General features: G+C 39.2%; 1 pseudogene across 1 annotated transcript; it reads left to right on the forward strand.

Moving 5' to 3' along the window:
• Positions 1-9,691: 9,691 nt before the first annotated feature.
• LOC308563007 (eukaryotic translation initiation factor 3 subunit E pseudogene) lies at positions 9,692-10,816 on the forward strand (annotated as a pseudogene). Its single transcript has one exon. The product of its transcript is annotated as a eukaryotic translation initiation factor 3 subunit E pseudogene (transcript).
• Positions 10,817-15,850: the final 5,034 nt, after the last annotated feature.

Raw genomic sequence — 15,850 nt, forward strand, 5'->3', positions numbered from 1 at the left:
ACGTATAAGAAAAGTCTATTGAGGTTTAATAATTTTGGTTTACAATAATACCTTCCAAACTTCCAAAAGTCCAACCATTATATCAAATCTGAGAAAGGGGAAAGAGAAACTTCTTTTCTAGTTCCTCAGATTCTTGAGAAGATTAAACACCTGCCTCAAGCACAGAAATTGAGAGTAAAAATGTTATAAGTTGAGTAGCTATGTTCAGTAAATATTTCCTACTAACCTCAAAAGTGAGTGTGAACATCCCGAGATTTTAATTAAGTATTCACCATGTTAATGTCTGTCCAATTCAGAGGCCATGTCTTCTGTTATCTTTCATAACATTCATTTATTTGTTAAATTAAATGAGTTAATGAAGATCAAGCACTTAAAATAGTGCCCAGCATATAGTAAGCACTCCACAAAAACTGATTATTATTTTTAACAATTTAACAAATATTTTTGAGCAACTACTATGTGCCTGGCAGGATGCAAACCACTGTTAAATGAAGTACAGTTATGCAGCTGAGGACCAGCTCTGAAGAATGGGAAATCCTTCTCCCATCAGCACCTTCCTGGTCCCACATCAGACCTCTGCAATCAGTCACCAAATGGGGGCAGAATGTCGACATCATTGAAGAGAAATACAAATAATGTCTTTCCTTTGTTTCTCCTGAAAATGTAGGTTCTTGGTGGGAGTATTACCTATCCACAGTTGGAACAAAGCAGGGTGGCCAGGGAATAAATACGTAAAAGCCAACGTGGTAGCAGAGAAGGATGGTGAAGTCTCTGGAAACAATATGTGGTATACACTGGATGAAATATGAGGGGGCGATGATGACAGAGGTGATACTGTGTCTGCGTGACCTTCCCTTTAAAGCCTCTGTTGAGCTCTCCTAGGACTGTCTCCTCAATGACACATGTTAATGGCTGAGTGACATCTCACAGCAGGGACATGGCATTCTCCAAGACTCACTGAAGAAAAGGAGCATAAAGAAATCACTTGGAAATAGCTACTGAAATTGAACAAAGGGCAGCTTTGCTCATGAAAACTATGTCAAATGTCACAGAAGAATAAACACAAATCATAGTTAAAGTCTATTTTCTGGGAGGAAGCAGATCTAGAGTCAAGTTCAACATCTTAATGACCAATAAACAAGTAGATACCACCCTTCTTCAAAGACAAATCCTCCAATAAGGAAAATATAGACAAAAGTACTTAACTAATAAATAAAGAAAACAAACTTATGATAAGCACCACAGGAGGTAGATTTGTGTTTTACAGGCAACAGGAATAGAATTCAAAACAATAAACAGAACTATTAAAAATACTTAAACAATTTGTCAGTTTCACAATCCTCATGTTTTATTACCATATTGCAAGCTGATTAGAGTTCTATTTCATGTGTTTTTTACACCAATGAGTTTCTAGATATTTAACTGCAGCTAAACACATATTTCTCCAATATGTAATCTAATTAAGAAGGGCAGTTAGAGATGGGGGTAATAAGATCATTTCACAAGCAGCCTGGAAAGTAACGTAGGCTCAAGGCATGCCAGAGTTGTTCCTGAGCCTCCTTTGGCTACAACAATGAACAGTGTCTTTCCCAAGAAAGAGAAGAATCCTCTCTCTTTGATTCCTTAGGTGGATTTCTGAAGCAACAACCTCGCATTTTGCTCTGGCTAACATTATAAATAAAACATTAATCATTATTATCCCTACCTGAAAAAAAGAATGCTCTGCTAGAGACCAACCCACATTTTTCTAGGCCAAATTCAGAAGTATTTACTCTTGAGAGAAATGCTTTGTTCTTTTTACTGAGATCTTTCTGACTCAGGTAAAATCCCAAAAAAAATCTTTAAGTTTGGAAAACACCTTGAATATGATGAACACCACGGTCAAAGGCATGAGTAAAAAGATCTTGTCTGCAACTGCCAAACAAAACAGTCTTATATTATTGCTTGTGTATGTGTCTTAGCTTCTTTCTGAGTAACATAAAGATGCAAATGTTTAACAAATTCAACTAAAGATTATTTCAACACACAAGTACCAACATTCTACCAGTTCCCATCCATGTCCAGGCATTCGCTATCAGGCAAAAGATATCCCTTAGGAGACACTACTAAATTACCTGCCCAGCTTTCCATTTAGCCAGTAAGTGAAACTATCCTCTGATAATCATGGAGAAACACTGGTGACCACTGGGAATTTGTGCCCAATTTACCTAAAAGTTTGGACCTGGACACTGACTAGTTCTATCTATTATTGATAAAGAAATTGCTCATTACTACAGCCCCTCCAGGTGACACTACTCTTTGCACAGCAAAAGTCATTAGGCGGTGTCAGAAAGGGTTGACATGTCTGAAATTACACTGCACATTTCCCCCTAATAGTAGGTAGTGGGCATGCATTTTTTTTCACATTTCTTATTAGGAATGTAAAAAGATGAGCATGCATAAAGAAGTAATACAGAGTAAGCTCATTTTTTAATCAGCTTCACCAGCCCTTCAAAGAGACAAGATGATTTAGTGACATCAGAGGAATGGTGGTGTGAGAGATCACCTTGTCTCTCCCCATGAAACTTCAACAAGTTGATCAATTGTAACTCAACAAAGGATTCCCTGCTCAATATAGAGGCATGTCTGAGAGATCTGCACATTGAAGTATCTAAAGGTGGGCAAACAGGAACAAACAGGGGAGGTGAGAAGGGAGGAGAGCTCAGACGGCCATGGATGCAGCCCTGCAGCCAGGAGCTCACAACCAACTCGGCCCAGAGAGGGGAGGAAGCAGCAGTAGCAGGCACTTTTTTCAGCTGGGAGGAAGACAGTCTCGGTAACCACTCCTACAGGAGTGAGTAACTGCACCTGAGCCAGCAGAGATGCCTGGGCAAGGACACAGTGCAAGGGTCCCATCATGGCCTTCCACCCTCTGCCTGTCCATTGTCCATTGTTTGGTTGTCCATTGTTGGGCGGTGGGTGTTTTAGACAAAGAAACGGAGCCACAGAGCCCTGCCACCCCTTAGACTCCCAAAACTCGCCTCCCGTCACCCTTGGTGTCAGGTAGAGGAGCACATTATCTGCAAACCAAGAGCTATTGCAGCAGAATCTCTCTGTTTCCCTCTGTGACCGATCCCTGGTTGGGGTGCGTGGGCAGAGGATCAGTCACAGAGGGCAAAACAAACCCTACCCCCAAGCATCAGGAGTATATTGACCGATGGCAGCCAGGGAGGTCAGCTTTGGGGGATCGCAAAGCGAAAAATGTTATGATTCAGTGCCACCTACTGGTAAATAGTAGAAAGACCTCTTCATAGAAAGCTGCTAGAGAAGAGCCAATAATACTTAGATGCCTAAGCAGAGGAGACCAGAAAATACTATGAATAGCCATGCTAGCGAGGCAGCCCAGAAAGAAAATGAAAAATCTCCAAAAACGAAGTGGAACACATGGAAATGTGTGATATAAATGACAGACAATTCAAGATTGCAGTTCTGAAAATACTCAAGGAGATGCAAGAAAAAAAAGACAGGGAATTAAATGCACTCAGAAAATAAACTAATGAACAAAATGAGTACTTTAACAAAGAGATTGAAACTTATAAAAAGAACCAAGAAAAAATTCTGGAAATGAAGGATTAAATTAAGATTAGGATGAACTACTGAGCATAGGAAACAGAGCTGACCAGATGGAGAAAAGAATTAGTAATATCAAAGATAGGAATCTAGAAATGATGCAGAGGGAAGAAGAAAGACCTGAACATTAAAAAAAAGAAAAGAGGAGGGGAGGGGAGGGGAGGGGAGGGGAGGGGAGGGGAGGGGAGGGGAGGGGAGGGGAGGGGAGGGGAGGGGAGAAAAGGAAAGAGTTCTACAAGAACTATCTGACTCCATCAGAAAAAGCAATATAAAAATAATAAGCATGCCACAAGAGGAAGAGAGAGAGAAGGAACCAGAGAGCCTATTCAAATAAATAGTGAATGAGAACTTCCCTAAACCTATGGAAATAACTAGATCATCAAATCCAAGAAGCAAATAGAACACCTGGTTAACTTAATCCAGAGAGGCCCTCTCCAAGGCACATTTTATTAAAACTCTCAAAAATTAACGACAAAGAAAAAATTCTCAAAGCAGCCAGGAAAAAGAAGGAAGTGGCTGACAAAGGAAGAAAATCCATCAAGTTATCATCTGACTTCTCAGCAAAAACTCTACAAGCTAGAAGAGAGTGGAACCAAATATTCAAATGACTGAAAGAGAGAAATTACCAGCCAAAAATAACATATCCAGCAAAATTATCCTTTAAATATGAAGAAGAAATAAAGACTTTCCTTGACATACAAAAGCTGAGGAAATTTATCACCAGAAAACCTCCACTGCAGGAAATAATTAAGGGGGTTATTCTACCTGAAACAAAGAGCATAGGTCACAAAACTACAAGTAAGATCACCACCAAACTTACAGCATAAACAGGGATAATTTGTTATGACAAAAACATAAAAGAGGAGGGCGGAAAGGTCTGAACTGGCAAAGGAAGATGGAGTTCAGATGCACTATAAAGGAAAAAAATATGGTATACATGCAAAAGAATGAAGCTTGATTACAGTTTGTCCCCATGTACTAAAATTAATTCAAAATGGATCAAAGACCTAAACATAAGATCTGAAACAATAAATTACACAGAAGAAAACATAGGTACTAAACTTATGGACTTAAGTCATAGAGAATATTTTTTTAACTTGACCCCAAAGGCAAGGGAAGTAAAGGCAAAAATAAATGAATGGGAGTACAGCAAACTTAAAAGCTTCTGCACAGCAAAAGAGACCAACAATAAAACAAAGAGACAGCCGACCAAATGGGAGATGATATTTGAAAACAATAGCTGCAACAAAAGTTTAATAACCAAAATATGTAAAAAAACTCATAAAACCCAACAGCAAAAAAACAAACCACCCAATTAAAAAATGGGCAGAGGCCCAGCCGGCATGGCTCAGTGGTTGAGCATTGACCTAGGATCCAGGAGATCGCAGTTTGGTTCCGGGTCAGGGCGCATGCCTGGGTTGAGGGCTCCATCCCCAGTAGGGAGGGTGCAGGAGGCAGCCGATCGATGATTCATCATTGATGTTTCTCTCTCTCTCTCCCCCGCTTCCTTCCTCTCTCTGAAATCAATAAAAACATATATTTTTTAAAAAAGGGCAGAGGACCTGAACAGACACGTCTCCCAAGAAGACATACAAATAGCCAACAGATATATGGAAAGATACTCAAACTCACTAGCAATTAGGGAAATGCTAATCAAAACTACAATGAGATATCACCTCATACCTGTTAGAATGGTTATTTTCAACAAGACAAGTAATAAGAAGTATTGGAGAGAAAAGAGAACCCTCATTCACTGCTGGTAAAAATGTAGACTGGTACAGCCACTGTGGCAAACAGTCTGGTGATTCCTCAAAAAATTAAGAATAGAGTTACCATATGACCTAGCAACCCCTCTTCTGAGTACCCAAAAAACTCGAAAACATTTACTCCAAAGATATATGCACCCCTATGTTCATTGCAGCACTATTCACGGTGGCCAAGACATGGAGACAACCAGTGTCCTGCGATAGAGGACTGGATAAAGGAGATGTGGTGCATGCACACAATGGAACACTACTCAGCCATAAGAAAAGACGAAATACTGCCATTTGCCACAACATGGATGGACCTTAAGAACATTATGCTAAGTGAAGTAAGTCAGTCAGGAAAAGCTAAAAACCATATGATTTCACTCATATGTGGGATATAAAACTGAAACCCATGGACACACAGCACTGTGGTGGTTGCCAGAGGGGAGGGGGTGGGGGTTGGGAGGAAGGGGGCCTAATATATGGTGACGGAAGATGATTTGACTTTGGGCGGTGGGCACACAGTGCAATATACAGATCTTGTATCATAGAAATGTATACTTGAAAGCTATATGATCTTATTAACCAACATTACACCAATCAATTTAATTTTAGAAACAAAGAGATATAACTTAAACTCACATAATACCATTCAGGAGTTTTCTTCAGGGCAGCAGAATTCAAATCCCATGCCCAAGAGCAGGAAAACTTTCACTAACTTCAGTTACCATTATCGTAACCTCTTCTGAATAGATGACTCAGAAAAGACAAAGGCAGCCCTGGCCGGGTAGCTCAGTTGATTAGAGCATCATCCTGATATGCCAAAGTTGCAGGTTCGATCCCTGATCAGGGCACATACAAGAATCACCCAAGGAATGCATAAGTAAGTGGAACAACAAATCAATGTTTTTCTCTCTCTCCCCTCCTTTCTCTCTTTAAAATCAATAACAAATTAAAAAAGAAAATTCAAAGGCTAAAATGATAGATACAGCAGGAAAACATAACCACGAACAAAAGGTTTCCAGTTCAGCAAAAAAGAATAATTATTATAATTTACATTATAATGCTTTAGAGTTTACTAAGAAATTTTAAATGTATTATTCTGTATGTGACGCTCACAACAGCCTACTTAATAACATTAGAGGATACTACAACAATAATGGACTATTATGCTGCCAGGCAAAATAACAGAAATATATACATAATATATTGAGTACAAAATGCTGGTTTCAAAATGGAATGGATTGCCTGATCCCATTTTTGTAAAAAGATATATACATGCATACATACATATACATACATATGTATATACAGAAATATATGGAGAAGGGCCTGGAAAGATATCAACCAACTGTGGTCTCTGTGTTGTGATTACTATCCTTTCTCTCGTTTATTTTATTTTCTGATAGATCTGCAATGAACATGTATTGTATGTATGATTAATAAAAGATAATCATATATGACAAAAGAAGTGCTTACCTTGTTTTTTAATAGGAATTTTTCAGTAAGCTTCAAGAACCACAGCTTAATATCAAGGAGAAATGGGATCTTAGTTTGAACTGCTTTTAGAAAAGGGATTTTTGGAAATAGAATTCAATGAGTCTTATATCACCACCTACAGTTACACGCTGTCAGTTCAGAACAATTCAGCACAAGATACACACTGAGTGCTGTCTTAGCCCAAACACTCTAGGATGCAAAACTTATGGTTTAAAGTGCTGATAGTTTATTTGGAAGTCGCAAGCCCAAGATGGTTTGGATTAGAAGGGGAAGCGAGGCGAGGGAAAACCTGAAGCGATGTGACACAGTGCCACCGAATGACCCCTGAGCACCTCACGGCAATCTGCAGAGACACAGCAGGTCCCCGGCCCGAGCGCTCACTCGGCGCCTGGGGTTGTTCTGAAAGGGCTGTTGGAAGCAACCTCCCCGAGCAGCCCGGGAAGGCATGAGGAGGGCTTTGCCGGCCCAGCCCCTGCTGGCCGATCAGAAGGCAAGCAGCTCCACCAGAGGAAGGAGGTAATGCAGGGACGCCGGGCAGAGCATCGTCCCAGTGCGCTGCCTGGAGATAGCTGGCCATTTCATTACATAAAATTCCATTAGCAGCATTAATAACGAAAATGCTTCCCCACATCTGTAAACATACAATGAGGGAACTTGTTTTATTCACCTGCTTCATTAACATCTGGCAAAGTGTTCACATGCATATGCTCAGAGTAGCAACTGTACAGGTTATACTTAATTCCTGGCGCACGAAATACTTCTACCCTTTACCCCCCCACTCAGGAAAGCATACCAGAATGCAAGCAGGCGAAGCCGATATTATTCAAGAAATTACGTTAAATCCACTCTAGTTTTTTTAAAGTAAACCATTTACAAACTTCAGTATTTTCAAGTTTTAAAAAACATTACTTGTAATTTAGATCACAACTGACTACTACACCGTATATGTAGAAATGCTGATTAAAAAACACTATGAGATACCACTTCACACCTATGAGAAGTCAAGTGAAGCCTATGCATTATTTGGGACATGCTCATACTATGAAATTATTCATTATTTATCTGAAACTCAAATTTAATTGGGTGCCCTATATTTTTATTTGTTAAACCTGGCAGCCCTACATCTCACCTCATAGATGCAAGGCCAGTTTCTGGAATGTTCCATTATTTGCTGTTTGATTCCAGTCCTTGACAAGACAAACTACTATAGATTGAATACTATATGGTCTCTTCTTCCTCTTCAGTTTCAAGTAGCTCCGGTTTAATTTGTAGGCACTGTTAACAATTACAGATGGATGATGATTGCTGCAGTGAGTTTGCTTTGGGTAAGCACCATGACATCCATACAGCTTTTATAAAATGCTACACAATCAATAAAAAGAAATTAGAACCATCAATTCTAGGCGTAAAGATGTAATCAGCTTTCAGAGGCATTTTAAATTCTTTCTGTCAGAAAGAATTTAACATAAGAACATAAGAACACAAAAGGAGATTTTTTTTTTCTCTTCACCAAACTATTGCTTATAAAAATGTAATATAGCCCTTTACGGATAATGCTGTTAATAGGAAACTTTGTAATCTGCTGCTTCAATCTTATTTCTTATTCTCCCCAGATCTCTGCTCCTTCATCTGTAAAATGAAGGAGTTAGAAGACACAATTTCAGGGCTTTTGTCAGGATCCTGGAGTTAGCCGCAGGCTTAATCAGCTTTCTCTGTGGACTGCCTTCTGTCTCGCCCCCACCACGTCCCCTACAGATGACCCACCTCTCATCAACGTTCCCCTTCCCTAGGGTTGGGGAAATCCTTCCCAAGCAGAAAAGAAACCACAAAAGAAACAATTACTAAATTTGACTGAGTACATAAAAAGACGCCATGAACAAAATTAAAAGGCAAGTGACAAACTAAAACAATTTTGCATGATACAATATAGAAAATTTTTAACATGCAAAGAAAAATTTGGGCAAAGGATGTAATAGGCAATTCATACACTTACACACACTTGTATGAAGTGTGCATGTGTATGTGTGTGTGTGTGTGTATACATACTCATATACACACAGAAAGAGAGATGAACATGTGGAAATGTTTCATTCATTGGTAAACAGAGAAATATGAATTAAAGAAAGCAAGTATCATTTTGCCTATCAAATTGACAAAATTCTTTTAAGAAAACAACCCAATATTAGAAAAGTGCAAAAAAAGTTCATGCTCATACTCTGCTGGCAACTGTGTAAAGTGTTACAAACATTTCAGAAATCAGTTTAGTGATTCATATCAAAGGCCTTAAAATCTACAAACATCTCAACTCAGCAATTATGCTTCAAGGAATTGTGTTCAAAGGCCTGCCCTAAGACCTCATTCACTATATCACTGGTGACAGCAATAATTCGGAAACAACCTAACTTTACACTTGGTTCCATAAATTACGATACAACCATGTGGTGGAATACTATGTAGCTATTTAAAAGCACGTGGGAGAAGAATACCTAATGACATGAAATATGTTCACAATATATTAAAACCAGTTTAAAGCACTACCAACTGTATGATCCCATTGGTGTAAAAGAAAATATAAACATATAAACATATAACCCTAGATAAAAGACTAGAAGGACACATGACAATTGATAATAAACAGTAATTATTTCTGGATAGTGGGATTGAGCTTTATTTCCTCCCTATTACTTTCAAAGTTTCTACAATGATCATGTACTACTTTTCACATTATGGGAAAAAATAATAAATACATTTTTTAATTTATCTATCCTTTCTTAAAACCTGCCTTTTGCTGGGCTGCAGTAAGTTAATCTAATACACCAGGCCTATTAATTTGCATGGATATATACAAAAACCTTTATTCTGATGATATTCCTCATGCTTTGAGAGAAAAAAGAACCACAGTTGTTGCACAAATGAAACAGCTTCGGGCAGGAACAGAACCAATTGTGAAGATGTTTGAAGATCCAGAAACTATAAGGCAAATGCCGTCGGCCAGGGATTTGGGGATGCTGCTTGACTACCTGGCAGACAAGCATGGTTTTAGGCAAGGATTTTTAGATACACTCTACAGGTATGCAAAATTACAACATGAATGTGGGAATTACTCTGGAGCAGCAGAAGATCTTTACTTCTTTAGAGTGTTGGTTTCAGCAACAGATAGAAATGCTTTGAGTTCACTCTGGGGAAAACCGGCCTCTTAAATCTTAATGAAGAATTGGGATGCAGCATGGAAGACCTTACACGGTTAAAAGACATCATAGGTAATAACTCTGTGAGTTCTCCTCTCCAGTGTCTTCAGCAGCAAACATGGCTCATTCACTGGTCTCTGTTTTCTTCAACCACCCCAAAGGGCAAGATAATATTATTGATCTCTTCCTTTACCGGCCACCATATCTTAATGCAACTCAGACGATGTGTCCACATACTCTTCACTATTTGAATATTGCAGTTATAACAAAGATGTTTGAAAATGCCAGCAGGTGCTAAAAGATCTAGTCAAAGTTATTCAACAGGAGTCTTACACATATAAAGACCCAATTACAGAGTTTGTTGAGTGACTATAGGAATGTGAATCTGTGCTTGTAAATGACTTCTTCTTGGTGGCTTGTCTTGAGGATTTTATTGAAAATGCTCATCTTTTCATATTTGAGACTTTTGTCGCATCCACCAGTGTATCAGCACTAACATGTTGGCAGATAAACTGAACATGACTCCAGAAGAGACTGAAAGGTGGATTGTAAATTTGATTAGAAATGCAAGACTGGATGCCAAGATTGATTCTAAATTAGGTCATGTGGTTATGGGTAACAATGCAGTCTCATGCTATCAGCAAGTGATTGAAATGACCAAAAGACTCATTTAGAAGCCAGATGTTGGCCATGAATATTGAGAAGAAACATAATTAGAATAGTAGGTCAGAGGCTCCTAACTGGACAACTCAAGACTCTGGCTTCTATTAAAGAACTGTAAAGAAAAGAAAAAAACTATAAAGAAAAGATAATAAAACCATTATATAAAGAATGGTATACATTTTAGGGACTATGTATTGAGTATAAATTTTGGAGAATCTGAATAAAATTGGCTGTGTTTCATTAAAAAATAAAAAATAATAAATAAATAAATAAATAAATAAATAAATAAATAAATAAATAAATAAATGTAAGGTCCCAGAAGAATATGGCAGCCCAGCTGGCGTGGCTCAGTGGTTGAGCATTGACCTAGGATCCAGGAGATCGCAGTTCGATTCCGGGTCAGGGCACATGCCCAGATTGCAGGCTCAATCCCCAGTAAGGGGACAGCAGGAGGCAGCCAATCAATGACTCTCTCATCATTGATGTTTCTATCTCCCTCTCTCCCTCTCCCTTCCTCTCTCTGAAATCAATAAAGATATATACATATACATATAATACATATATATATATATATATATATATATATATATGGCAGAGCCTACAATAAACAATGTGATGGAGTCACAGAGAATGACAGTTTCCAAAAGAAAGAACAATTTCCAGAGATGAGGCGGCTTGCCAGGAAAAAATAATAGACATTCACCATCCCAGTTAAAGCATAGGTGTCTTCAGCAGGCCATTGAATCATTTCTCTGGTGAATCTCTAGTCTGCCTTAGATTGACTGGGTTTTCAAATAGTCTAAGGTGGAAGGTGTGTGCAGGAGGATATTAGGGAGTGTTCTCTGGAGATATTTCACCTGTAAGGTAGTGAAGACAGGAGTGGGCAGAGGGGGAAGCTGACTACAATGCAAGTCCAACTGAGACAGATCTCAGCCAATCCTGCAGGAGCTCTAAAGCTAGCATGGTCTTCCAGAATTGCTCCCAACTGAGGCAAGGGGGGAAGGGTTTGTACACCCACATCAGCCAGGAGGAGGCATAACTTTGGCAAGGTAGTTCCCTACAGCAGAGGCTGAATCACAGTGAAGGGCACAGCTGTGAGCCTTTGGCAGCCCCTGTTCCCAGCAGCTGGGGATGGATGTGCCTGCCCTGAAGAGGGGATCAGGTGAGCATCACAATGTGTCAATGTGTAGAGCACGGAAAAGCCCATCCCCGCCTCCTTTCCAAAAGTATAGTAAGCATAAATTTTAAATATTAAAAAAAGATACAGCTACACACGAAAATAAAATAAGCATAACTATGACCCAGAAAAAGAAAATCTAGTGACAAATAAGGACTGAAAACATAGACCTACCCTGGGATCGGAAACAGGCAGCGCTGGTTACAGCTTGGGGCTGGGATGAGTCAGTCTGGACCCAGGAAATGGTGCTTCCTAGTGCCGCTCTAGCCATTTGTGAAAAATAACAGAAGACTTAACAATCCAATATACTCAGGACAACCAAAGGCCCACACTCAGTAGAAGTGGGAGTTTGAGTCACCACCAGGTAAATAAATCACAGCCCGCTGAGGTGCTGGCTGAAAGCAAAGGAAACACGGAATTGGTATATATGCATAACCCATACACACAGACATGTGGTGATGGCCAGAGGGAAGGGAGGCAGGGGCTGGGTGGAAGCAGGCAAAGGGAGGTAAACGGGGACATCTGTAATAGTGTCAACACTAAAGAAAAAAGAAGCCCGGCCGGCGTGGCTCAGCGGTGGAGCACGATCCAGGCAATTTCTGTTCAATGCCCAGTCAGGGCACATGCTCGGGTTGCAGGCTCCATCCCTAGTGGGGGACGTGTAGGAAGCAGCCAATCAATGACTCTCTCATCATTGATGTTTCTATCTCTCCCTCTCCCTTCCTCTCTCTGAAATCAATAAAGACATTTTTTTAAAAAAAGGCAAAAAAAGTTATAAACAACTCTAATCTTATGGCCAGTTGCATAAAGGAGGACTGTAGTGTACACATATATTTTTTTATTTATACTTTTTTCATTCATCTCTTCCCTATTTTATACAAGGTATGTTGATGTGATAAACTTTATAACATAGTTTTTAGGTTATAGGAAATCAGGTTGGGATTCTGATTGAATTAGAAGAGTTTTGAACATCACTCAGAAATAAAGATGAAAGTGCGTCCCGAACCAAGACAACGATGAACAGGGTTCTGTAAGCTCGGTCCAGTAAAGGGAGAGGTGCAAAGACGCAGTGGAGGTGGGCACATTGAAGGACGGGATGCTAGGTCTCCCTTTTCCGGGAAGAGGGTGTTTCTTTGGCAGATGCATGCTATTGTTGTAGTTTAGAAATTTCGATATGGGTAGAAGTGTATAAAAAATGCTAGCCACATAACTTTCCATCAAATGGATAAGTCACAATTTACTGTACCATTCCCCATCTTTTTAGGATAACACTTAAGTTATCTGCAGTTCTTGCCATTACAGATTATGTAGCAATAACACTTTCCATGTTTTGTAATTTTTCAACAGAGTCATAGAATTGGGACTCCTTTCTAATGTTCTCAGCCTTCTACAGCTCTGTGGCAGAGTTCCTTTTCTCTTTCTGGCAGAGTGGCCAACAGGAAAAAAGTTGATGGTGGTATGTTCAGGCCTCAGTATCTGTGTCTGTCTGTACATTGACTTCCCTGACTCTCCACATTAAAATCTTCATACTCAGAAGAGGGGAGGAGAGAGAGAAAGAGGGAGGTCCTTCTTAGGGGGGTGGGTTGTATGCATTCAATAAATTTCAGAAGAAACTATGAATATTGTGCCCTAACAGTGTTTATTTCACCACAAAATGAAAGTATAACACTCTTCTAGAAAGTATATAGGATTTCATTGCACACCTTTTGTGTATTAACATCAGTCCTCATTCCATCTTTTTGTCCTATCCTTTTTTAATTTGGCATCATTTTTCACCTATTTCAAATTTCTTTAATCATACTATATTGTGGGTACCTTAAATTCTTCCTGGGACAAAAAAGTAGAAAAAGTGAATCCATATACTTATGATTGCAATTACAGAATGCCCAACTTAGAGTGACTTAAACTATAAAAACATACAATCATTTAAAGGAATAATTCTGAAGGCATACAGTTCAAGAATTGGTCCAGCAGCTCAGGGATGCCATCCTGGTCCCAGGATCTCTCATCCTTTTACTCTAATATCCTCAACACTTCGGATTTTCACCTCCTAGTTGGTTGTCTCATGGTGATAAAATGGCTGCAACAACTCCAAATATCCCTTTCTCTCACACAGTACATAAAACTGAAAGAAAAATACAAATCTCTAAGCTTTACCAGATGCACTTCAGCAGACCTCTCTTCCTATCTCACTGGCCAGAACCGGGTCACATGGATGCCATAAGCTGCAAATACATTGAGAAAATGAGAATCTAACATTTTCAACTTCCTTTAAGAGAACTAGACTTTTCTTGAAGGGAAGAGGTGCTAGGAAATACTGAGTAGACACTCAAGTGTTTGCTAGATACAGGATGGATGGATGGGGTTGCAGTAAGCAGATGGATAAATATATGTATACATATTATACCAACAAAAAAATAAAGCCTTCTTAAAAAAAACTGAGGCCCCACTTTTTGCCTTCACGGTTTCTATTCTGTCTATCCCATGACTCACACACACTCTGTCTGCCTTGCTTTGCCCGCTCCCCTGTCTCTCTCAAACACAGGAAGCCTCCAGCAAGCTTCCTGAAATTGTTTCCTAAATATTTTCATTTCAACATTATCCATGAGAGAATATCTAATTGTTCTTTGTTTGGAATGGTTGACGTTAGCCAGACATATTTACAACATTTCATCTTTAGATGATAAACCCTTCTGCTTAATAACTACCAAACTTGTCTGGAAGTCTAATGAGTCACTATGAATAGGTTGCTACCCATAATTCAATAATCCAGGGGGGAAAAAACATTCCACTACCTTATACGCAAATAGAATTATAAAATAGCTATTTATTAATATATAATACTGAACCATCTAGTAAACACACTTATATTCATTATCATATTAATCATCACAATTACCCTGAATGATTGGTATCATTAGCATTTTACAGATGAAGACACAACTGCCCATGAGAATAAAGTGACCTTGGCCAGTCACAGATAGTAAATGACAGACTAGGGCTTTAACTCACTTATTGAGACAGATAGCAATGACTCTTAGATTCTAGACAAATAGGAAAGAATCCAGTGATGCTCATATTTTACTGGTTGTCTATGTTTTTAAGAATCATGAGACCTGACCTAGCCAGTTTTGCTCAGTGGTTAGAACATCGGTCTGAAGACTGAAGGGTCCCGGTTTCAATTCTGACCAAGGGCAATTATCTCAGTTACAGGCTCAATCCCCATGGGGTGTGCACAGGAGACAACCAGTCAATGTGTCTCTCACATCAATGTTTCTCTCTCTCTCCCTTCCTCTTTCTGAAAAACAATGGAAAAAATATCCTCAGGTGAAGATTAAAAAACAACAACAACAAAGAATCATGAGACTTGAGGCATGCCTATGGTCCTTAATATTTTGTTCTATAAAATTAAGGCCCTACATGGATTAAAGGTTGCCAACCATCAGTGTAACACCCTGAAGAGATGATCTAGTAAATCACGGAGCCTTACTCAAGTGGTATCTGAACAATTATCACTCCCACAGGTCCTTTTCTTCCAACCCTTACCCCCACCATGGTTTTACTCATTCATAAATTCATTCATAAGACATTTATGAAGGACCTGCCATGGGCTAGAAATTTTCAGGAGGAAAGATAAAGCAATAGTAACAGAGTTCTCCCCTAACGCCTAGGTTTTCACTGTCAATAACTTCATACCACTACCCAGGTTATCAAAGTTTTATGGAAAAACTAAAAATGGCCAAATTCTGGGGTTTCTTTGTGTTCCAAAAAGCTGTGACTCTATGACTTCAGACAGGAGAAATCAAATTAAGAGAGTGATTATAAGAAAGAGAGGCCTGTAGGGAGAGAAATAATGAAAGGAAAAGACCGAAGCCCAATGTAACAGGGCAGTCTTTTCCCATTAACATTTCCTCAGGCAACACATAGCACTTGAGTGGGGTCCAGGTAGAGCCAACACTTCCACA

The sequence above is a fragment of the Miniopterus schreibersii genome, assembly GCF_964146895.1.
Source record: "Miniopterus schreibersii genome assembly, chromosome: 1".
Taxonomy (NCBI): Eukaryota; Metazoa; Chordata; class Mammalia; order Chiroptera; family Miniopteridae; genus Miniopterus; species Miniopterus schreibersii.